This window comes from Tauraco erythrolophus, chromosome Z, assembly GCF_009769465.1.
Source record: "Tauraco erythrolophus isolate bTauEry1 chromosome Z, bTauEry1.pri, whole genome shotgun sequence".
Classification (NCBI taxonomy): Eukaryota; Metazoa; Chordata; class Aves; order Musophagiformes; family Musophagidae; genus Tauraco; species Tauraco erythrolophus.
Genome location: NC_141496.1, coordinates 15,538,133 through 15,563,637, shown reverse-complemented (window position 1 = coordinate 15,563,637; position 25,505 = coordinate 15,538,133). Strand labels below are relative to the sequence as shown.

Genomic DNA, 25,505 nt, shown 5'->3' with positions numbered 1-25,505 from the left:
AGAGTTAAATCTGGCCAGGGACATCAAGGGCAACAAGAAAAACTTCTATAGATATGTCAGTGATAAAAAGAGATCTAGGGAAAATGTGAGCCCTCTCCAGAAGGAAACAGGAGACCTGGCTACGCAGGATATGGTTAAGGCTGAGGTACCCCAATGACTTTTTTTGCCTCAGTCTTCACTGGCAAGAGCTCCAGTGGCACAGCCCAAGCCACAGAAGGCAAAGGCAGGGACTGGGAGAATGTAGAACCGCCCACTGCAGGAGAAGATCAGGTTCGAGACCATCTAAAGAACCTGAAGGTGCACAAGCCCATGGGACCTGATGAGATGCATCCACGGGTCCTGAGGAAACTGGCAGATGAAGTTGCTAAGCCACTATGCATCATATTTGAGAACTCGTGGCAGTCCAGTGAAGTTCCCGATGACTGGAAAAGGGGAAACATAGCATCCATTTTTAAAAAGGAGAAAAAAGGAAGACCCAGGGAACTACAGGCCAGTCAGTCTCAGCTCTGTGCCTGGTAAGATCATGGAGCAGATCCTCCTGGCCACTATGGTAAGGCATAAAGAAAATAAGGGGTGATTAGTGACAGCCAGCATGGCTTCACTAAGGGCAAATCCTGCCTGACTAATTTGGTGGCCTTCTACGATGGGATTACAGCATTGATGGATAGGGGAAGAGCAACTGACTTCATCTACCTGGACTTGTCCAAATCATTTCACGCAGTCCCACATGACATCCTTGTCTCCAAATTGGAGAGACATGGATTCAACAGATGGACCACTCATCAGAGGATAAGGAACTGGCTGGATGGTCGCACTCAAAGAGTTGCACTCAACAGCTCAATGTCCAAGTGGAGGCCAGTGGCGATAAGTGGTGTTCCTCACGGTAAGTACTGGGGCCGGTGCTATTTAACATCTTTGTTGGCGACATGGACAGTGGGATCGAGTGCACCCTCAGCAAGTTTGCAGATGACACCAAGTTGTGTGGTGCTGTGGACACTCTGGAGAGAAGGAATGCCATCCAGAGGGACCTCGACAGGCTGGAGAGGTGGGCCTGTGAGAACCTCATGAAGTTCAACAAGGCCAAGTGCAAGGTCCTGCACGTGGGTCGGGGCAATCCCAAGTGCAAGTACAGGCTGGGCAGAGAATCGACTGAAAGCAGCCCTGAGGAAAAGGACTTGGGAGTGCTGGTGGATGAGAAGCTCAACATGAGCCGGCAATGTGCACTTCCAGCCCAGAAAGCCAACTGTATCCTGGGCTGCATCCAAAGAAGCTTGGCCAGGAGGTCAAGGGAGGTGATTCTGTCCCTCTACTCTGCTCTCGTGAGACCCCACCTGGAATACTGCGTTCAGCTCAGGGTCCTCCAACACAAGAAGGACATGGTGCTGCTGAAGCGAGTCCAGAGGAGGGCCATGAAGATGATCCAAGGGCTAGAGCACCTCTGCTATGAAGACAGGCTGAGAGAGTTGGGATTGTTCAGCCTGGAGAAGTGAAGGCTCTGGGGAGATTTTATAGCAGCCTTCCAGGCTGAAGGGGGCCTACAGGAAAGGTGGAGAGGACAAGGGGCAATGGCTTTAAACTGAAAGAGAGCAGATTTCAATTAGATCTAAGAAAGAAAATCTTTCATTGTAACAGTGGTGAAACACTGTAACAGGTGGTCCAGAGAAGTTGTGGATGCCCCATCCCTGGAGGTGTTCAAGGCCAGGCTGTATGTGGCTCTGAGCAACATGATCTAGGGTAAGCTGTCCCTGCGCATGGCAGGGGGGTTGGAACTAGATGACCTTTAAGGTCCCTTCCAACCCTAACCATTCTATGATTCTAAAAAGTTCAACTTTTTGGGGGAAAAAAAAAAAAAAAAAAGCCTCCCCTCTATATATTTTAAAAGTCAGCGATACTACTAAGACTTTGTAATTCATGCAGTAAAAGGTAATTTTAGTTATATGTGCTTCTACAGAAGTACATTAAAATAATATATGCAGTAGAATAAGTGTTACTGTTTCTTTTGCAAGTTTCATAAGCAGTCGAATTACATTCATCAGCAGCACTACGGTGTAAATTTAAATTTCAGACTCATCAAAACTTTAAAACCCAACACAGCCAATAGATGTTCAATATCTGACACTGCTGTGTAAAAGAGACATAAAGATTACTACAATTGAAATTAAATGCTTTTTTCCTCTTATCATAAAAAGTCTGATGTTCACTTTAAGACTTCTGGTGATCATGTTAGCATAGGATTTCATAAGCATCAAGGTGATACAAACAAGAACCTCTATACCAGTATAATAGTGACCTCATTAGTGACCCGCCTCTTTTCAATTATACATTTTAATGACCAAAATTAAAACAATACACTGTTGGTATACACGAATCCTTGACCATTAACTTTATGCAATTTATTTTGTTCCTGAACACCCCAGTTTCCTCTTCTGAAAAATCTGAATAAATAATAACTATCATAAGGAATCTGGTACAAGGTTTTATTCAGCAATGTTGGTGAAGTTCTTCAAATTCCTCAGGGATTCTGTTATTCTTTGCAAACACGCTACAGTCAGCAAAACTAAACAATCACATCTCAACAGAGAGATCTGTCCACAGACTATACTTTTCAACAGTTCTCCAACTGTGATTACAAAAAGGTGTTCAGTCAAATGTTTACACAAATTTATGCATACCATCCCATTTAGTGACAAATATTCCCGTTGTCTATGAACTTACTAATGAATTAGGGTACAGAATTAAAACAGGGCAGGGGGGAGTCCTCAGCTAGTCCAAAGATCTACAACCACAAGGTGAGTGTAAGGGGGTGGGGGTTAGAAATTACAGCTTGTCTAAGTTCCGTCTAAGTTCCTGCAGGAAGGAAGGACAATTTCCTATCTAGCTCCCACAGCTGGTTCCAATTCTATTACTGTTTCGATTCTAATTCTCCCATGCCACCCATAAATTACCTTCAAAACATTAACATTTAAGCTGTCTTAAAGCAGCACAATTTTATGTAATGTGACATGAGAATAAATTGCTAAGTGACTTTAACTATGCATCTGAAAAGAAAAAAAGACACATTTTTATTGTACACATGTGAGGTCCATGCTTGGAAGAACACACATTTCTCCACGCTTCACTAAGATATAGTCCTTTAACAAAACCTTAGGTCCGAAGAAGGTAGTGCATTATGGCCAGATGATGTAGCTCATACTGTTAAAACCATTGTAACACTCAATGACACTACATGTAATTTTTAAAATGTTCATGGCAAATACTAAGCACTAGGTTAAAAATCACAGCAAGTGTGAATATCTTGCTTTTATTTTTATATAATCATAGAATGGTTTGGGTTGGAAAGGATCTCAAAGATCATCTAGTTCCAACCCCCCTGACATGGGCTGGGACACCCTCCACTACACCAGGTTGCCCAAAGCCTCATCCAACCTGGCCTTGAACACTTCCAGGGATGAGGCAGCTACAACTTCTCTGGGCAACCTGTTCCAGTGCTTCACCACCCTCAATGTAAAAAATTTCTTCCTTAGATCTAATCAAAGTCTATCCTGCTCCAGTTTAAAGACATTGCCCCTTGTCCTATCACTACATGCCCTTGTAAAAAGTCCCTCTCCAGCTTTCCTATAGGCCCCCCCTTTAGGTACTGGAAAGCTGCTATAAGATCATCCCGGAGCCTTCTCTTCTCCAGGCTGAACAGCCCCAACTCTCTCAGCCTGTCTTCATAGCAGAAGTGCTCCAGCCCTCTGATCATCTTTGTTGCCCTCCTCTGGACTCGTTCCAGTAGCTCCATGTCCTTCTTGTGTTGGAGGACCCTGAGCTGAACGCAGTATTCCAGGTGGGGTCTCACGAGAGCAGAGGGGCAGAATCCCCTCCCTTGACCTACTGGTCACACTTCTTTGGATGTAGCCCAGGATACGGTTGGCTTTCTAAAACTCATCATTTTTAAAATTTGTCCCCAAGAAATATAAAATATGCTTTTCTTCCATGCGTTTATATGATGTATCTTACTATAGTATATAGAAGAGACACCTTCGGCACATCGTATCGAAAATACTGATTTCTATACACATAATGCAGTCTGAAAATGCCAAATGATTACAATTAAAACTGACAATTAAATAGAGAGTCACTGATTTCTACACAGCAATTAAACAACCATTATTCAGTATTGCTCAGTTGCAGATTGCACAGGAACACAGTAAAGACCCCAACATGTTTTCCAGCGGAATGATGCCCACACATCAAATCCAACACTCATTATAGTCAAGGAACTTGGGGTATAAAAACCTACAGAAGCAGTGCTTTCACTTTTTAACCCAGACTAGATTGTGCTGGTGTTGGCAGGTACAGTTAATTTCTTTGTAGCAGTGAGTTCAGGGCTATGATCTGGATCTGTGCTGAAACCACTGTTGATAATGCAGAGATGTTTCCGCTCTTGTTGAGCAGTGCTCACACAGAGTTGAGGCCTTTTCTGCTCCTCATCCCATCCACTAGTGAGCAGGCTGGGGGTGCACAAGAAGCTGGGAGGGGACACAGCTGGGACAGCTGACCCCAACTGACAGAAGGGATCTTGTGGAAGGATACCTGAGACATGTGAACAATCCAGCCTTTCCTGGGAGCACGTGCCTGGATGCAGAAAGGGAATTCGACACCATGATGACGTTGCTTCCGGGATGCAACCAATCATACTCAGGGGTGGGCTATTGTTTGTATTGTAACCAACCATAGATTGCCAAGTCTCGTTTAGAAAGCTATAAAGCACGCTGAGTGTATGCAAATAAAGGTTCACTTGTTTGATCACATTGATCGTGTCAGGTGTCCTCACTCATCTCCCGCAGGATCTTACATACAACATCATGCTCAGCATAAAAGGCAGGGAAAGAAGAAGGAAGGGGAGACCTTCAGAGTTGTGGCGTTTGTCTTCCCCAAGAACCATTATGCATCATGGAGCCCTGCTTTCCTGGAGATGGATGAACACCTGCCTGCCCATGGAAAGTAATGAACGAATTTCTTGTTTTGTTTTTCTTGCAATATGCAGCTTTTGATTTGACAGTTTTGTTAAACTGTCTTTATTTCAACCCATTTCTTTTCTCACTTTTACTGTTCTGATTCTCTCCTCCATCCCACCAGGGGGGAGAGAGTGAGTGGTTGTGTGATGCTTTGTGCTGGCTGGAGTTAAACCAAGACAAAGATAAAGATCCATTGTCTAGACAACACACAAAATTTTAGCTGTGTGCTTGCAGAAAGAAGGCAAAAATTCAAGAATGTCATACCATACTGAAATGTTTCATTTCACAGACTTTTAGTGACATTAAGACCTCATTTATTTTTCTTCCTCCATAACTGTCAGAAAATGTAGAATATTAGGTATATCCTATAAGATCTTTTCTTAAATTATTCAATAAGCTTCTTATCTTCTCCATAAGGAGTTGCTGCAGATGCTCCATTCTATACAAAGATTCCTTGAGTTACCCAAAAAGTCTTCTTCCTTTTACAATCTAAAATTCAAGTTTGGATTATACGAATCAAATTACATCACTATTAATCATGTACATAATAACCTTGTTAATCTAGCTGAGATGGATTAATACTGACATGCATCTTCAACTTGTTCATAACAGACAGTTAACAATCTATTTTTACCTCTCACTTACAGAGTCCAAAGATGACAATTTCAGATGAAGTCCTACAATTACTTTCTGAGTCAGGAAAGAAAAGCATAGTCCATAGATATACAGAATTCCAGATTTCAGACTGCATATCTACTACATATCTGCTGTGAGATTTCCAATAAGACAACTGCCTGTGTGTCTAAGTATCGTGTCTTAAACGGGATAAAAAGTCTCATCTTGCAGGGGAGCTACAATGATAGATTGATGAGCATGATAGGTTCATTCACGCATTTGAGCTGCTCGGATTCTACCAGAAACCATTATTAACATAGAATCACAGAATAGTTTTTGTTGGAAAGGACCTTTAATGGTCATCTAGTTTCAAACCCCTTGCAATGAGCAGAGGTATCTTCAACTAGATCACATTGCTCAATGCCTCATCCAACCTGGCCTTAAATGCCTCCAGGCATTTATACCTGCCACTTCTCTGGACAACCTGTTCCAGTGTTTCACCATCCTCATTGTAAAAAATGTCTTCCTTAGATCTAGTCTGAATCCACCCTCTGTTAGCTTAAAAACATTACCTCTTGCCCTATTAAAAAGTCTGTCCCCATCTTTCTTATAAGCCCCCTTTAAGTAATGAAGGGCTGCAATAAGATCTCCCTGGAGCCTTCTCTTCTCCAGGCTGAACAAATCCAACTCTCTCAGCCTGTCTTCATAGGAGAGGTGTTCCACCACTCTGATCAGTTTTGTGGCCCTCCTCTGGACCTGCTCCACCAGGTCCACATCTTTCCTGTGCTGAGGACTTCATAGCTGGATGCAGTACTGCAGGTGAGGTCTCACGAGAGCGGAGTAGAGGGGCAGAATAACCTCTCTAGACCTACTGGCTGCACTTCCGTTTATTCAGCCTACGACACTGTTGGCATTCTGGGCTACAAGCGCACATTGCTGGCTCATGTCCAGCTTTTCATCCAGCAGTAGCCTCAAGTCCTTCTCAGCAATCCTTTCATCCCCCCCAGCCTGTACTGATAACCTGACCCAGGTGTAGGACCTCGCACTTGGCCTTAATGAACCTCATGAGGTTCACATGGACCCTCTTCTCAGGCCTTTCCAGGTCTCTCTTAATGGCATCCCATCCCTCAGATATGTCATACTTTCAGGTATCCTAAGTCACTTACAAGCTCATTTACAAAATAAAGTAAAAAGAAACAAACAAAAAAATGCATTAGTGGGGAAAAAAAAAAAAAAGAGCTCTGTGTATAATGCCCCTATTACAAGTGAAATCTTGCAATTGCTGGGAAAATAGATATGTGGTATTTCATACCTCTTGGCTGACTGGTTGGTGAAGTTACCAGGGAATGCATAATTCCGTAACTACTGTTTCCATAAATAGGCAAGCTAAAAAAACTCTCCAGTAGTTATTGTTATTCCATCAGAAGAGAAATTAAAGTGTAAAATAAGATAAAAATGAGTGTGCAAGAAGAAAGAGCTCACAAATGCTGGCTTTCCACAGGAAAAGTTGAAGCGGTGGGAAGGAATGCATAACCCATAAAATAACCTGAATCAAACACAGTCCAAGAATTTTTCCTCAGATTTGTTCAAATTCCCTGCTATGGACATTCTCCAGAGAGCTAATACGGAAGCCAAAACAAGGATTCCCAATTTTTCAGTTTGCTGGGCTTGGGCAGAATTTAACTCCCTTTCCTGGAGTTTGTTCTGTAGGCCTGAATTCTTCCAATTAACCTCATGTTTGATATCCTTGGACCTTTGGACATGTGATCCACGAAGCAATATGGTTTAATTCTGAAACTAATGCTATGTCATATAACACCCACTATTGTCTTGGGCTTGATTGTTTCCCAGGCCTTTTAAAAAGTTACGTTGCACCTCTTGGGAGCCACACAAAACAGACAGTAGATAAGCTTACCAAACAAATTATTTTGCCTTGAGTTTTTCAATGCCATTATTCTATTTACAGATAAAGTGCAAAGTACAGATCACTTGAAGGCACTTCTCTTCATGTACTTGCTTTTCCTTCTGTATCACACACTCAGATTCTCCAGATGCTCACTTCATCTGGCTACCACAGGTAACATCCAGTCTGAGGTAGCAAAAATGGACCTCTAAGTAGAGAATTATGGCATTCTCTTGTCTTCAGGTTTCTCTCACAAGATCCTGATAAATCTCTACAGACAGGGAGAAACTCCTCCCAGGACACTTTACTTAGGTGAAATCTCCCTTCATAAACCAATTACTTCAGAAATCACTGTATAGGGCAATCTATTAAAATGGGAAAACCCTGACACTGATGGTAACCTGTTCCTATCTGTGAACCACCTGACCTTGGAATTTCAGTGTAGTACAGAAATTAGAAAATAGAGAAAGCAAAAGAAATCTGCTTTTGAAACGCAATCATTAATTTGACACAAACACGTACAAAAACTATTAAAATCCACCATAAAACGCTCATGCATTCTCAAATCCTCACAGTCACTATGACAGTGAACAACTCCAGTAGCGTAGAACATAGGTGAGGGAACAAACTAGCAAGAGTGAGCGAACACATAAATAGATTTTTGCAGCTGGTTGTGGGCAACGAGAAGTTACAAGTACCTATTAATACTGACAGACAGAGGGTAGATACATGTTGCAATATCATAATTTTGCCCAGTAAAGGGAGTGGGGGAGTTCTGGGAGACACCGGAATTTTTCATAAACTTAGATATTTGCTCTGAGATGATAACTATTGTTCAAGTGATGGGATTGTTTACAAACTTGCTCTTAAATAACCCAAATAACCCATAAGCTATACTGTGAACTGCATGCAATTTAACCTGTCTACTCCAATGGATGAAGGACCTGAAATGATCTCCTCAGAACTTGTAATTACAACAAGGTATGATATGTTAAGCCTAACATTGACACATAAACCCTTCTCACTGTAAAAGCACCAAGCTGAGAGATTATTGTCAGTGCACCTCAGAGCTCCTCCTCCATGCCTTTTCAGCAAGAACAATGGCAAAAGCAAAGTCAGGCAGTGTTTTCAAAAAAAAACTCTGAAATCTAAAGCTGGGTTATTTTCTTTGATGAGAGATGAGTGGTTACAGATTAAAAATAAATTAAATATTATTTATTCGCCTTATTTCAAATACAAACATTCTGCATGTGTGTTTTGATTGTTGTATCAGCCCCTGGCCTGCAATTCATATTTCCTAATAAAGCAAGCCTAAAACCACCAATAATCTTTATTTTAGACTATCTGTGCCTCAATCACTCCTGATTTAATTTTTTTATCTGTAAAAACTATAATATGTACAAATAGCTTTTACCTAAATCAGTTATTAGGAAGTCCTCCTCAACTTAGCTCTGAAAGTAAGCCAATTACATTAGTGGTTATGAAAATTTCTCATCAGAGAAAATATAGCTTAAAGATACTTTCTTGCCTACATATAAATTAGGTTTAAAATACTCTAAAGAAAAGTTACATCACTAGCCGTTATTTCGAAAAGGTGAACAAACAGGAATTGCCAAGGTTGGCTCCGGGAGAAAAAAAAAAAAGAAAAAAAAAGTTCTTACTGTACTTAGAACAGAAGTAGGTTAGATACATACATAACTGCCAGAAAGAAACATGAATCTTTGCAATCCTATGTTTTTGTTTTCATTACTTTTTTCCCTCCCCCCATACTTTTCAGAGTAATATTTACAGTAATACTAACTCTTCTGACACTTCCCTCCCTCACAAACAGCAGAGGATCACACCCTGTTCTTACCCCACTGACCTACTGTGCTGTTGTTTCCTCATATTACAATTCTTATTTGCCTAATTCACCTCTGTATCATTTAACAGTGACCATGAAATGGCGGAGTTCAGGATCTCAGGTGGCAGGAAGACAATACCTAGCAGAACTAGAACCCTGGACTTCAGTAGGGCCAAACTTTGATCTTTTCAAACAATTGCTAAGAGAAATCCCATGGGACAAAGTACTGGAAGGTAAAGGGGCCCAAGATAGTTGGTTAGCCTTCAAGGACCTCTTCTTCTGAGCTCAAGACCGGTGCATCCCAACAGGTAGGAAGTCAAGAAAGGGCACCAAGAGACCTGCATGGTTAAATGGGGAACTGTTGGGCAAACTCAAGCGGAAAAAGAGAGTGTACAGATCATGGAAGGAGGGGCAGGCCACTTGGGAGGAATCTAGGTCTGCTGTCAGAGGATGTAGGGAGGCAACTAGGAAAGCTAAGACCTCCTTGGAATTAAACCTTGCAAGAAAGGTCAAGGACAACAGAAGGGGCTTCTTCAAATACATTGCAGATCAAACTAACACTAGAGGCAATGTAGGCCCACTGGTGAATGAGGAGGGTGCCCTGGTGACAGAGGATAAGAAGGCAGAGTTACTGAATGCCTTCTTTGCCTCCATCTATACTGCTGGAGGCTATCCTGATGAGCCCTGGAACCCTGAGGCTCCTGAAGAAGTCAGGATAGAGAAGGAGCCTACCCTGGTTGATGAGGACTTGGTTAGGGACCAGTTAAGCAACCTGGCCAGCCATAAGTCCACGGGTCCTGATGGGATGCACCCGCGGGTGCTGAGGGAGCTGGTGGATGTCATTGCCAGGCCACTCGCCATCATCTTCGCTAAATCGTGGGGAACGGGAGAGGTGCCTGAGGACTGGAGGAAAGCAAATGTCACTCCAGTCTTCAAAAAGGGCAAGAAGGAAGACCCACGTAACTATAGACCGGTCAGCCTCACCTCCATCCCGGGAAAGATGATGGAACAACTTATCCTTGGTGCTGTCTCTAGGCATATCAAGGATAAGAGGCTCATTAGGGGCAGTCAACATGGCTTCACTAAGGGGAAGTCATGCTTGACAAATCTGATAGCCTTTTATGGGGACATCACCCAGTGGGTGGATGATGGTAGAGCAGTGGATGTGGTCTATCTTGACTTCAGTAAAGCATTTGACACAGTCTCCCATGGCATTCTCACAGCTAAACTGAGGAAGTGTGGTCTGGATGATCGGGTAGTGAGGTGGATTGTGAACTGGCTGAAGGATAGAAGCCAGAGAGTAGTGGTCAATGGGACAGAGTCCAGTTGGAGGCCTGTATCCAGTGGAGTCCCTCAAGGGTCAGTACTGGGACCAGTATTGTTCAACATATTCATCAATGACTTGGATGAGGGGATAGAGTGCATGGTCAGCAAGCTTGCTGATGACACTAAACTGGGAGGAGTGGCTGACACACCTGAAGGCTGTGCTGCCATTCAGAAAGACCTGGACAGCCTGGAGAGTTGGGCGGGGAAAAATTTAGTGAAATACAAAAAGGGCAAGTGTAGAGTCTTGCATTTGGATAAGAACAACCCCATGAACCAGTACAAGTTGGGGACTGAACTGTTGGGGAACAGCACAGGGGAAAGGGACCTGGGGGTCTTGGCGGACAGCAGGATAACCATGAGCCAGCAATGCGCCCTTGTGGCCAAGAAGGCCAATGGCATCCTGGGGTGTATTAGAAGGGATGTGGTTAGTAGGTCGAGAGAGGTTCTTCTCCCCCTCTACTCTTCCCTGGTGAGGCCGCATCTGGAATATTGTGTCCAGTTCTGGGCCCCTCAGTTCAAGAAGGACAGGGAACTGCTTGAGAGAGTCCAGCGCAGGGCCACAAAGATGATGAAGGGAGTGGAGCATCTCCCTTATGAGGAAAGGCTGAGGGAGCTGGGTCTCTTTAGCTTGGAGAAGAGGACACTGAGGGGGGACCTCATTAATGTTTATAAATATGTAAAGGGTGACTGTCATGAGGATGGAGCCAGGCTCGTCTCAGTGGCATTCAATGATAGGACAAGGGGAAATGGATATAAGCTGGAACCTAGGAGGTTCCGCTTAAACATGAGGAAGAACTTCTTCCCAGTAAGGGTAACAGAACACTGGAACAGGCTGTCCAGAGAGGTTATGGAGTCTCCTTCTATGGAGATGTTCCAAACCCGCCTGGACGTGATCTTGTGTTATCTGATCTAGGTGGTCCTGCTCCAGCAGGGGGATTGGACTAGATGATCTTTTGAGGTCCCTTCCAATCTCTAACATTCTATGATTCTGTGATTCCATGATTCTGTAACTGTTGCAATGATCCATTGCAAAAGGTCTACTATCATAAATGTGACTGTACACAGCACTTCACGACATATGCAGGTAGACACAAAAATCTTCTCCTGATCAGCCAAAGCAGTTGGGTAATTTCTGTGATATTCTGCCACTTCTTGCAGAGTCCATCATGAGGTTACTCCCTAAAAGTATGAGACAGCTTCTCTTAGTTCCTACACTATGAGACAACCCCCAAGAGGTAAACGAATGCAAATTGCATCAAACTACATAGAATTAAGCTACAGCTGACAACTATTATTTTTTGACAGCATAGAACTAGTTCTCATAACTATCGTGATTTGGGGAGATGCTCATTTAAAATAGCATTATAAATAGCACAGTTACAAGTAATTCAGATTTAGTGACATTCATCTTACTCTTGGGAGTTAAAATTGTTGCTGAAAATGCAGTGAATTAGTTGACTACTGCTTATTCTGCATTCAAAAACTGATTGCAGTTTCTTATTTGGACTACAAGACTTCGGGAAATCACAGAAAACTACCATTGAGCCTTCTCACAAATTCACTGTCAGTTCAACATATCGTAATTGCCTTCCCTAAGAAAAGTACTTTATGGACAGCAACTGGACTAAGTCTGGTACTAATTATACCATTAATTTAGAGATAATTGAAAGGATCTGCCCTTAAAATTGCAGCTGTTAAATGCAGAAACTTCCCTTATTACTTTAATACTTACAGGCTTGCACTATCACAACACAAATATAAACATTTATTTTAAAAACCTATTTTTCAAAGATTCTTTTTAGAAAGAAGAAAAATATGACATGGAGTCACCAGAGACAGGGATACAAGCAGGAATGGGACACAGAGGATGAACATAATGCCTGATCCCTACAAGGCACCTTTAGGAAGAAGTACCAATTACAACATAATATTGGTCTGTTGCAGTAATTAAACAAAACAAAAGCCTCAAAACAAATGGCTGCCCTCACCAAAGAAACTGCTAGATAAGGCAGCATTTAATCACAGAACAGAGGAACAACTCTGAAGGACTCTGTGACAAGAAAGATAAAAAATTCCAAGTCAAACCAAATGAAGTCATTAAAACAAGTTACTCTATCATTGGAAGAAGAGAGATCCATGTCAGAATTTTTAAACTATTTTCTATCAACATACACTGTGAGGTTTACCCTGGCATCATTATTTCTAGGATGTAATGCTGGATGACACACATACTTCTATCCACTGAAGTCAGTCACAAAATTATCACACGTTTCTTTGTGACTCAATATTTAATCTCGTGTGCTTGCACATCTATATAGTCATATAAATAAGGCATTGAAAACCTGAGGAAAAGTAAACATATCAGGAATACATCAGTGATGTAAAAAAGCAACTAGCATGTCGGAGTTTAGTCTTTCTCAGAATTTTAATATTTTCCACAGGAAACGCTAATGGAGTTAAAAAACAATTTATTTTTTCAGATAGCCTTAAGGCACAGAATGCTCACAAAGACCAAGACTTAGAACTGTAGTACAAGAAGGGGTTGTCTTCAAAATGATTCAGCACTCTATGTCACAGTGGTCTTGTAAAATAAGTTTGTGCAATTAGTAGACACTGAGGATGTTTAAGCTATTATTTTTTCTTTTGAATTTCCATTCCTGATATTTTTGGTACTCAATAGAAAAGGTATTAATACAATTAAAGTGCTTAAAGAAAGAATGTCACTGAGAAATATTTCCATTCTTCTATTTAAGACAAGAGCAGTTACATCCTGATATTTACTTTGCAGGAGACATACACTATTTGTACTAAAAAAGTTTACAAGTCTGGTAGTACTGTAAACCAGCTAATCCCTGTAGATTTGGTTATAGCTTGATATGTAAATTTGCTTTCTTTGCAGAGAGCAGCATGTTCCAAGACACCTGAAGTAACAGGCTGGTCAGAAAAAGGCAGATAAATCTCTATAAATCCAGGTGATGCATGAAGATTTCCTACTTGTAATTATTCTATGAGCTATGACTCTTCGCACCCCAGTTTATATTTTAAGTAAAGCCTAGCAAATTTTTGATAGATATAGATCTGTTATAATACATCTTAAGCAACACATTGAAAGATTCTACTTTGAAAATTGCGCACTAAAATTCTGAAAGGCAAAAGAATCATTTCAAGTGCCATAACTGTTGCCAATCGGACGTAGTTCAAAAGTTTAAGAATTAACCACTGCTTTCCCCTTCTGCTTAGAATATTCCTAATATGAAGTATCAGAGTTCACCTATTTCAAAGAATTGCAAATTCATCTTGAAATCTAATGCTGACATGATTTACCTTTTCAATTGAACCATCTGCATCACCCATCACGTTTATGGATAGTTTATTTTTTTGAATGAAATTGGATCTTTTACTCCTAATTCAGCTCTTTCAGTTCTGTCAACCCAGCTTTTTTACAAAATTTGCTTTGTGCCTGCACGTGTATAGCACAACCACAGTATTTGCAAGACATTTACTCAAACTGCAGTAAATACAACGGCAGGCATCAGAGTAGGCCCAGAGACGAAGGCTCAATAACATGCAGCATATGTCACCCAGTTTTGGTAGTTGTCTTTTGGAGAGGATGTCTAACAGCAAAACAAGCAGGCAATCCCTGCATATTCTGAGAAAACTGAAGTATTTTATTATTTTCATTTCTAGTATTTCAAAACAGGCATGAATTAGCATGGTTGCACACTAAGGGGTCAAAGAGGCTTAAAGTCCCTCTAATTAACCCGGACTAATAAGAAAATGCCAAGTCACAGGATACAGCAGCAAAAGCGCACTACTTACAGACCCCTTTTTACTGTGCTTGCATTTGTGCTGCCACAAGATTTTGTTTCCTCTGAAACTCCTGGTATTTAGCAACATCATTGCTTTCACAAGATCCAACAAATAAACAGTGAACATGGTGACTAAGTCTTAGTCACCTGGTTAAACTTGGAAAAGAAGGGTGTCCTGTTTTGGCTCGCATCCCTCTGTTTTCCAGCGTAGCACTGGATAAGATGCAGTCTGTGGTCCTGACCCTCCTTACGTGTCACACACACCACATTATATACATACTTGGTAGCACAGAGACTAAATACGTTTTGGCCACAGGACACATTTTTCCTCCTATACAAGGAAAGGCCTAAAGAATCGAGTACTCCAATATAAAAAAGCTATATGGTCAAACTCAATCAAAAGATCTTTCATGCTGTGTTTAATAAATAGAAATAAAAATAAATTGGACATGGGAAGCCTCTGTTAAAAATTCAGCTGTTTTCCCACTCCTTTTGAAGATGTAAGCTGCTGCATATATCCTAAGTAACTTCTCTATCCTCCAACTAATCTTCCAAAGTTGACAATTCCATTTTTTAACGGGGGGGGGGGGGGGGGGGGGAAATAGGCCATATGTATAACGAAGAAATACTTTAAATTTTATTATCCTTTTTAAATTAAAACCAAAAAGTATTAATTCCTTCAGCTTGCCTGTACTACATGATAGGAAGAGAACAGCTAATTCACACAAGCTAGCACAGTGTCCTAGGTTACGATGTAAGATGTGCCCAAAAGTTTGTCTTCTATCACCATCTTCATGAGCTGTTGAGACCAGGCAGGGCAATGTTTTCCTTGCCTCCTCCCAGACTATCTTCTGTTAATGGGCCCATCAACGCCTTCCCGCATGACTCACGGATCACTCCCTCCAGGAGCCATCTCTGTTTGATGGGCAATCAAGGATCCACCGCCAGACTCACAGAACAACATCGGCCCCATGTGAGATGCTCCAGCCGGGAGGGGAGGAGGGGGCGCCTCGCGACTGCACCCGCGCGCGGGAAAGCGGCGGCGGCGGCCGGGCTCTGGCAGGCACCGGGGGCAGACGGGCACTGCTCGCTGCTGGGTGCCTGGTTGGGACAGAGCAGCCACTCGAGGTTTCCTGCGTGCCTTCCTCCCAGACCGGGGGGGCCTGGGTCGGCCGGCGTTGACACTGCAGAGGAGCGGGTTTTTTTCTTCTCCGCCGCGTTGGCGGAGGAAGGCCGGGCCCACCCGCGGCACCGCCGGCCCTTCGGCGGCGGCCCGCGCCCTTCGGCACGATCGCTGCTTCCGCGGAGCCACGGCTGCCGCGCCAGGAGGGCTGCAGCCACCACTGGATCGGGCTGCTGCCAGCACCCTGACCAGCAGGGTGTCAGGTCGTATTCTGACTCTGTCAGTGCCTTTTTTTTCTTTTGTGTACTATTGCATTTGGGTTTGTTGTTGTTGTTTTCCCTTCTCTTTAATTTTCCTAGTAAAGAACTGTTACTCCTACTCCCATATCTTTGCCTGAGAGCCCCTTAATTTCAAAATTTTAGTAATTCGGAGGGAGGGGGTTTACATTTTCCATTTCAAGGGATGCTCCAGCCTTCCTTAGCAGACCCCTGTCTTCTCAAACTGAGACACACAGGCAGACATTACTATAAAAACTGTCATAATTCATAGGACATTGCAACTCTTAATAAAGGTTCTCAGCTCTTTCTGACACCTGAACTAATCCAAAAATACACACCATATCACACAGTAAGTGATAGGGAAATATCACTTACATTGTAGTATTTGTGAAATACTTGACTTAAAAAAACAAGCAAAGCTTTCTATCATTTCCATGCAAATAACTGACGTATTAGTGAGAACTCTATCTTTTGCTCTCGTATAATTTCCCTACGTATAATTTTAATTAATTAATTGAATATTTTATCGCTTCAAAACTGGTTTTTCCACGACAAAAGTTTTGGTCATGCTTAGAAAAGTAAGTTCTATCCCTAATTTCTACATCACTTCCAGGATTTATTTCCTGCATTCACACTCATTGTTATATGAAAGATCAGCCACGAGGCCTTTGAACCGTAAAAGGGTCACCATGACTGAGTCCAACCCTTATTTAAGACCTTGTGTTTCACCATACAAAAAAGTACATGTGCTTACTGCAATGAATTCCATGCATCTAAATAATCCCAACCAAAATCTTTACATAGTTCTATTTACTCCAAAAACTGGCTCGAAGCTACTTGCTGAAAAGGGCTGCAGAAACTGTGCGGACAAATAGAAGTTTCAGAAGGCTGGTATACATCTAAAATGTTTTCACTGCCCCCTAGTGCTTTCTTTTTTTTTTTTTTTTTTAAAAAAATGATGTTAGCTGGCAATATTTGGGTTAAGATGTATCAAAGAGATAGGAAATGTTTTTAAGTCAAACGTTTACTGCATCTCATGTAGACAAACTCAAACCTGTGTAGCTAACTAATTAACGTACGAACTGCAATTCAGATGCAACAGCAAAAAAAGAACAACCTGCCCATGCCCCTGCAGTGTGCTCCCTCCGTAGCTAGGCTGTGCAGAGCTCAGTGCTGTCCCAAGCCGCCCAGAACGCAGAGTGGTTATTTTGAGAATCCCATCACTGCTATCGCACAGGCACGTAGAAGGTTGTTTAGTCCCACGAGCTCCCATTTGCACTTTGAGAGCACACTTTGCTGCAAAATACTATATATTGTTGTTTACTAAACATTGGTAAATTGGTTAAATCTGGAAATAAAACCAGAAGTCACAAATCAGCTTCTGTCTGTTAGCAGCAAACTGTATTGTCTGTATCTTCTCTCTCATCAACAGTGTAAAAGCAAAGGTACAATGCTGGTAGTTCCACTGCTTATGCATATGCATTCCCACTTACAAAACTGCAAGTCCGTGTCTGTAGTCCCACTGAAGTCAAGATCAAGTATTTACATGGAAAAAGATCTAATCCTCTGAACTTAAATAATGAACCTGAGCCACATGAAATAGCTATAGGATCATAGAATCACAGAAGGCTTTGGATTGGAAGGAATCTTAAAGGTCATCAAGTTCCAACCCCCGACATGGGCAGGGGACACCTTCCACTACGCCAAGTTGTTCAAAGCTTCATCCAACCTAGCTTTGACACCTCCAGGGATGGGGCATCCACAACATCCTGGGCAATCTGTTCCAGTGTTTCACTACTCTCACTGCAAAGAATTTCTTCCTTATATCCAATGGAAATCTACCTTCTTTCCGTTTAAAGCCATTGCCCCTTGTCCTATCACTACACGCCCTTGTAAAAAGTCCCTCTCCAGCTTTCCTGTAGGCTCCCTTTAAGTACTGGAAGTAGTTTACAGAAAAGCAACAATTGCACTCTCTGGTATGCAACTACGAGCTTTAAACACATTTCAAAAGCCTCAGGACTGGACCATGAAAGGGGATGGTTAATAAAAATTCAAATGAGTGATTCTTTATGACTCTTCACTTCCTTTGGAGAAAGTAATTATTTTAGTTTATGAAAGGAAACAAGAAAAATTTTGTAATGTATCCCCATAACATTTGCTTATATATTTATCAATCCTTAGTTACAATGATGCATCAAATAAACATTTATAAATAGCAGACAAGATAACTCGGCATAATAATATTCAAGATCCTAGTAATCTGAAAAGAATTGTATTTGGTACTAAAATACAAAAAAAAAAAGATAAGCAAGAGTAAAGAAAGGAAGTTCAGCATGCTTGTTGTGCGATCTGGATAGTGTTAGCATCAAGTATGTATGGTCCCTTTATACTGCTAAGTGCCCACCTGCACATCAGAGATGCCATTGCAGCAGTTGTAAAACATCACATGTGGTTGTCTCACGTTCATAAAAATCCAAAGCCATCTTTTAAACAAACAGCAGACATTCCAAGAGTCAACAAAATTGCTCTCCAAGGATACCCCTGGAGCAGTCTACAGTTCCAACAGTTTAACATAAATCCTTTGTTAATCGAAAATCCTGTGAAGACTTGTTTTGGAAAGGAAATGTAACCGCATGTCACTTATACTCTTCCTTCAAATATAGCCCTTCTAAATTATTTAATCATCTCCACCATAAATATTTCAAATACTTGTTATCGTCCACTTACTCTCCTCCTCATTCAAGCAAGTTTTTGATACCTGTATTTCTCATTATTCTGTTTAGAGCATAAACAACTTTTTCAAAAAGATAACATTCACATGTCAAATACAAAGAAAAGCTGCTATCTTCTGTTTACGTATTCCACACTGATACCAAGTGTCCAATACTGTGTTAGTACCACTGTTAGCTCACTTTCCAAATTTAGAAATATTTTATATATTCCAACAGTGATAGAAACAATATGCTATTTGTACTTCTTTATGAAAATACAGCGAAAATTTGTGCAGTTGCCAACAAAAGCATCACGTAAGAAGGTAGTTACTACTTTCTTTTGACAGTGTAAGCGTTTTAGGCTCTCAAAGAATAAATTCATTTCCGTCTCTTCACCTCCAAATATCCCAACTTCTACTGGAAGTAAAGAAAGTAATGTTTAGGATCAGATGTTCATACACCATTGCATGAACAGAATTTCCCAGCATTTCCAGCTATATATTCTGCTTAAATAATACTATACCAAAAGTACAGTCTTGTGACTGAGATGTAGAGGATGTGGAGTACGTGCTCAGAAAGACTTGGAATTCTTCTTCCTTAGGAGGCAGGTCACAGAATTGTACAGCTTCAAGGTTACCCATGCCTCAAACACCCCTGGCAGAAAAAACCCAAACATTTCTACTCTCCCTCTGAGGACAGTAGAGGACATTAGCTTCCACAAAATCTTCTATTAAAAAAACAGGGTCTCAGGAAAGATGAGCAAGAGGATCTCATATTTCAAGAATGGGAGCTCTGCAGCCACAGTGCATCTGTCCGAGAGATGAAGACACTTTGCATCACTCTTAGCAATTCCCTTTCCAAATACAGGAGTGGTACCAGCAGCTCCTGAAGAAGCTTTCTACAGGCTCCATCAGGTCAGGTTGACCTGATAAAGGGTCTCTAAAGGAGCTGGCAAAGAGTACCAACAGGATTTAAGATTATCTCTAAACTTTGTTAAAAAGGCCAGTAGTCATAGAATCATAGAATCGTTAGGGCTGGAAGGGACCTTCAAAGGTCAACTAGTCCAAGCCCCCTGCAAGGAACAGGGATATCTCCAACTAGATCAGGTTGCTCAGGGCCTCATCCAGCCTGGCCTTGAACGTCTCCAGGGATGGAGCATCCACCACCTCTCTGGGCAACCTGTTCCAGCGTTCTACAACTCTCATGGTAAAAAATTTTTTCCTAATATCCAATCTGAATAATTATGTTCTATATCACATTTTATTTACTACTACTAAAGTCACCTCTCTCTAATTTTTAAGTACCTTGAAGTCAACAAATACGTACCTATTAATTTCCTCACAAAATATTTCTAGAAATAAACTCATTGGACTAAGTATCTATCTGTAGAGGAAACATTCTAAAAATTCTCGTATACAGTCATATTACTAATTCATTACAACCATTATCATACCACCAAAGGCATGGCATGATACACAGTAGGGAAGTCTTGGCCTTACTATGCTCTGCAGAAATGATAAATAGAGATCTTTTAAGTACATTCGTTTTCTCTGGGGACAACTGATAATCATGAATTCTGGGGCACTGGGTTGGAGAGGAGGGCAGCAAGTACCTCGTGTCTTTTTATGAAAGACAAACATTCCCTAAAGGAACTACCCTGTTAGCGTTCTCTTGTGCATTTCCCATATGATGTTCTCAGTTCTTAGGTTAAGTATTCCTTCCCTTCCAGCTTCTGACTGATTCTCTCACATTCTTACACTGAACTTCACTATACGAAATTTAGGGGGTTGATTTTTTTTTTCTTTTTAATTTTGTGAGGCTTGCAAATCCTTTCTAACTCACTTTTGAGATAATCTTTCTCATTCTTTGCAACACCAGTAACCACATCAACAATCCTTAACAGAAATTCCACAACTCGTTCCAAGTTTAATATAAAGAAAATACACTTTCCTGATTTTCACAGCAGAAATACTGTCAAGACTTAAGAATGCATATGACAAAAGTATTTTCCTCCTGATTATACAGGAAGGTAACATAAAAGGAAATTGAAAGCAATGGCAATTGTAAAATTTTTTTCATCAACATATAAATGACTAGAAGTAGTTGAAAAATAATGCCTCTCATCCTCAAAACTACATTTTTCTGTCTCTATTGCACACATAAAAATTGCTTTGTTCAGCTTGCTTCACTTCTTCTGCTTTAGACAAGATGAAACATGACTAGTTAAATAAGATTCAACAGTTACCAGGACAGACAATCCTCAGCTGAAATGTTACAACTCCTTTGACGACCAAAAATTCCCATAACATTTATTTATTTTTACAACACCATGATTTTTAGCCTGGTACCATAGCCAAATTCTAATTGGAGCAATTAGAGTCTACTTAAATTCTCTATCTAAATCAGCAGGAAATGGCTTTCTTCCACTCCGAATAAATGAGCATTACTGGTATGTCCTGTTAAACCTCTGAAAAAATTTAAGTGTCTCAAAACAATTTTAAAACTTGGAATACAGCTACACTATCATCTTGGAAACATGCCCAAATCAGAGCACAGCCTTGGAGAGGCCCAAGGCTGTACTTGTTTCAGGGACGTAATTACAACATGATTAGTATCCCTTTGGTACTGCAGGGAGAAGTAGTTCTTCATTCCAAAGAAGAATCAACTGTAACTAAGCTCCAGACGGAAGATAAAGCCTCGCAAATCCATATGGCAAATTATTCCAACAACCACCTCCATACCTGTTACTTCAAGTGAGGAAAAGTGTCACAAAATACTAGCACTCCATTAAGCTCTGTTAAAAGTCTCAGCGTGTTTTCTAGTGACATGTTGAAGAGAACAGTGATAAATACACACTTTCTTACTTCTTACTAAGGTCTTTCAATAGGTGACATCCATTACCTTGAAAAATGCTTATGTCCTAGAATTAAAGCTGTCCACCCACCAACCCTGACACGACTGCTTTGGCTAGGCTCCTGTCACCCTCCAGCCAGATTTCACTCTGATGGCACAAACGCTAGATACACTCCCAGTGCTCCTTGCCAGGGCAAAAACTCTACTGTATCTCTCAACCTGAAAATTCACCACATGAAAAATCACCCTCTGAAAAGCAAGCCATTTTCTCTTTTAAAACATCCCATCTTGAAAAAGATTTTTTTTTGAGTTTTCCAGAAAGGCAAACTTTTCAGGATAGAAACCAAACCTGAAAAGCTTCAGATTACAGCAGACACCCTGCTTCCTTCCTTCCCCTCTCAGCTTAAGACCATGTGAAAAACTGGCACTGACAATCCAACCAGGTTTTTAAACCATAAGAGATAAAAAGCAATACAGAAAAGCACTGATTACAATTCAAATAGACAACTCTTCTTCTCATTTTCCTCACTCCTCCAATTAATCAAGTCTTTCAGATTCAAAGGAAAACTATAACAAAAGGAAAATACCAGAGGGAATTGTTATCAAGCGTACCTACTGTTGTCCTTGAAATATACTTGATACAGCAGTATTCCTTACGCTACTCGAAAACAAGCACTGTAAAATTTTTGTATAAATACTTACAAGCTTATTGTGCCTTGTTCAGAATCATCACTTCTGGCACACATGGAGGTGAATTACTATAAATAAGTCATTAAATCTAAATATTTATTTGTTAAATGTAACTACATCAGTATTAATACAGAATTTAATCAAACACAGAAAAATGCTTTACAACAGCTACCACAGAGACTGGAGTATATAAAACGAACTTACATAAATTCAGAGAAAAAAGTAACCCACGTCAGAATTTACACATGTAATACAATTTCTATGGGTCTCTTCAAAAATTTACCTGCAGTTTGTATCACATGTAAGTTACAGAAATGTGTAATATTTAAAAACTAACAGTGCTGATTCAAAACATTCAGTAATTAGCTGCTGTTACTAATTTTCCTATAAAAACACCAATAAGGTATGAAAAATTCCCAAAGATAACAACCACCAGCCACTCCTTCCACCTTATTTGGCAAAATACCCAATGTGAGCAGGACAGTCCTGGGCCAACCCTAGACTCAAAAGATGCTAACCTCATAGCAACCAATTTTGACAAATGTCTCAATATATTGACAGTCTGTCATACAAGAGCAAAAACAACTGAACAAGCAACGGTGGAAAAGCAATATTTCTATAATAAAAAACACATCTAAAGTCAGGCTTGAGAGATAGTGGCAAGCTACCAGGGTGAAGCTAGGATTTTGCTGCATTTTACCTGTTACACAAAGTCCACAAGACTTCAGATTACAGAACTGCAACTCATTTAACTACTAAAGAAAAAATTGTCTCCTTCAGGGTGAAAAATACAGATACTTGTGTTTTAAAGAAGTTACTTCAGCAGCAAAACATGGTAACAAAGAGACAGTTTCACAGTACAACTGGAAACAAAACAAAAGAATCCGTCAGTGGAGCTTTCTGTGTCTCCTCTCCCAGTTCTGCCTTCATGTGTACCAACCACAGCCTGACGTATGAGTAAGACAAAGGAAGTATGGAGTTCTCATAACAGCAACACCTGCCTTCCTTGGGGCTCACAGGATCATACTGTGATCACCAATCGATCAACAGGAAATCAGGAAAGCACAGCTGCTTCCTGATTCCCTTCACACGAAAGAAAAACGGAGTTCATGAGCAGCAGTAAGTGGAGGCTCTAGACCCCAAAGGCCTCTGGCATCCACGCTGACACAAAATCTTCCCAGTTATAAATTAACTGTTTAGACTGAAAACCCACAAGTCTCATATTTCTGCTGCTCTGCTTATTCTCAACCAAATCTATTCTAGACTGTTTTGTAACTATTGTCTTAAGTTCAGACAAACTTAAATCACACCAGTCTGCAAGTTACCTTTCTGTCTGAAACTTTTCATTGGGGTCTTCTAACTCCAGTTTCCAATAACTCCACCTTATTGAGCCAATTGTAGCATTATTCAAATATATATAAATAAAAATGTAACACCACAATCTTGCTAGAAATTAGAACAGTCAACCAACGAACAAAGAAACTACTGCAAAAGACAGGTTGAAGTAAAATCAGCTGCTTCCACACATTGTTTTCCCTTTGGCATTCTAGAGAAGTATACAGAAATACACCAAGAGTTTCCCTAAACAAGATGCCCACCGCCCTTTGGAGAGAGATAATGAAAATAAATCATATTCAGTGCTCAGAATCCATTAATCTGACAGGCATATAAGCAATTTTATAAACATTTTTAAAAAATCCATCTCTCATTGGCACATGACAGACATCAAGTTAAAGTAATGATCCACTTGTTTTTTCCAAAATTATTTATATGCGTAATAGACTGCATTTTAGAGACTTCACTGCATGAAGCCCTACTAAGGTGCAGCCATCTTTGATGGAGGACAACAGAAAATAGGTACACAGCATGCTATAGCACAGAGGGATTAAAAAGAAATAGACATTTTCTATTATATTGCTGATAACGCTCTCTTCTCTTGGTAAGCTGCATCTGCTACTAAAAGCCTTACCCTGTTCTGTGGAACACGTGTTGCCTCCAAAAACATACATAGTTTTACCACTTCAGAGATGCTACCCGTCTTCTTGCAATTTCTCAATTATTAAGTAATACTGTTCTCCCACACTACTGTGCTACGTAAATGAGCAGTCAGCATTCATTTACTTTCTCCCACAGGACCTCATTTATTCCATAAATGTGAATAAATGAACGAGTTTGCCACAACTTGGCACTAATCTATAGTTTGAACAGGATTACATTTAGGAATCCAAAAAACCCTCGCTACTGAGACAAAAGAGATGATTACACCATAAACTGAAACAGTAGTATGTATAGGACCCTTGATTCATGTGAACCTAACAGAAGTTACTCAACGAAAGGGAGACGTCAAAAGATGCCAGCCTTTCACTGATGATGCAACAGAACAGGTATTGTATGTTTAGTGTACTTCCATTACAGCTTACCTGACCAACGCCATGAAACATTCTTTGACACAACTGAATTATTTCACTAACTCAGTATGAAGCACGCAAGACCACTGAAAACACATTTAACTGAAAGGTATATATCTTTTACTTCAGAACGTCATTACAGAAGGCTAAGTACAAAATGTTTTTTGCTAACCACAGAAAGTGACGTCTCTAACAGACCATGGAACCAGGGGAAACCTTTTACCAAATTTTAATCCAGTCTCACAACAAAACTATGATCAAACCACAAGCTACTTCTATCAATTCTCATTTGAAAAAGAAAACCCAAGTCACTTCTGGCATCAGTTTCAAGAAAAATTTAGGTATAGAAGGGTGAATCACCATTACTTAGTTAACCTGGTAAGTACGGTTTTTAAGCAAAATTCTCTATGACTTTCCACATGCAGAATCCTCTTAATAATTAGGAAGAAAAATCTGGAAATATTCTGTTTAGAAATCAACTTAATTCCTTAAGACCCTGACAAGAAGGCATTCCACAGAAACATAACTTCCCTTCCACCACCACCTTCTGCCAAGACAAATGCTGCCTATAGTTCTGGTGTCTTCAAATCTCCATTGTTTAAGAAAATAAGTAAAGGTGTAACATAGAAACAAAGCAAAGAGCAATAAAATCTGTGCAGAAAAGATCAGGATGAATAGCTACAAGAGAATTCTGACGCAAAGCTTTGTGCAATACCTCAATGAAATATTAGCAGACATGAGACTTAACCTTGGGTTTAGCTGCCAGATGTAACATGATTTCAAGTTTATGCTAGTTTTATTTTAGTGTCATACACACTGAAGTCCTTGAAGCACCTTGAAGAACTTTTACCATTTTCGCTACCGAATGGTTCAAAACAGCACATGTAAGGCTGTTTTCACAGGACTTCAAAACAACATGGAAACCATCACACAAAATCTATGG

The 25,505-nt window shown here is 40.6% G+C and overlaps 1 protein-coding gene across 2 annotated transcripts in view; it reads right to left on the bottom strand.

The window, feature by feature from the left end:
* WDR70 (WD repeat domain 70) overlaps nt 1–25,505 on the bottom strand; it is a 143,099-nt gene that overhangs the window by 108,503 nt on the left and 9,091 nt on the right. The gene's annotated exons all lie outside the window — the stretch shown is intronic.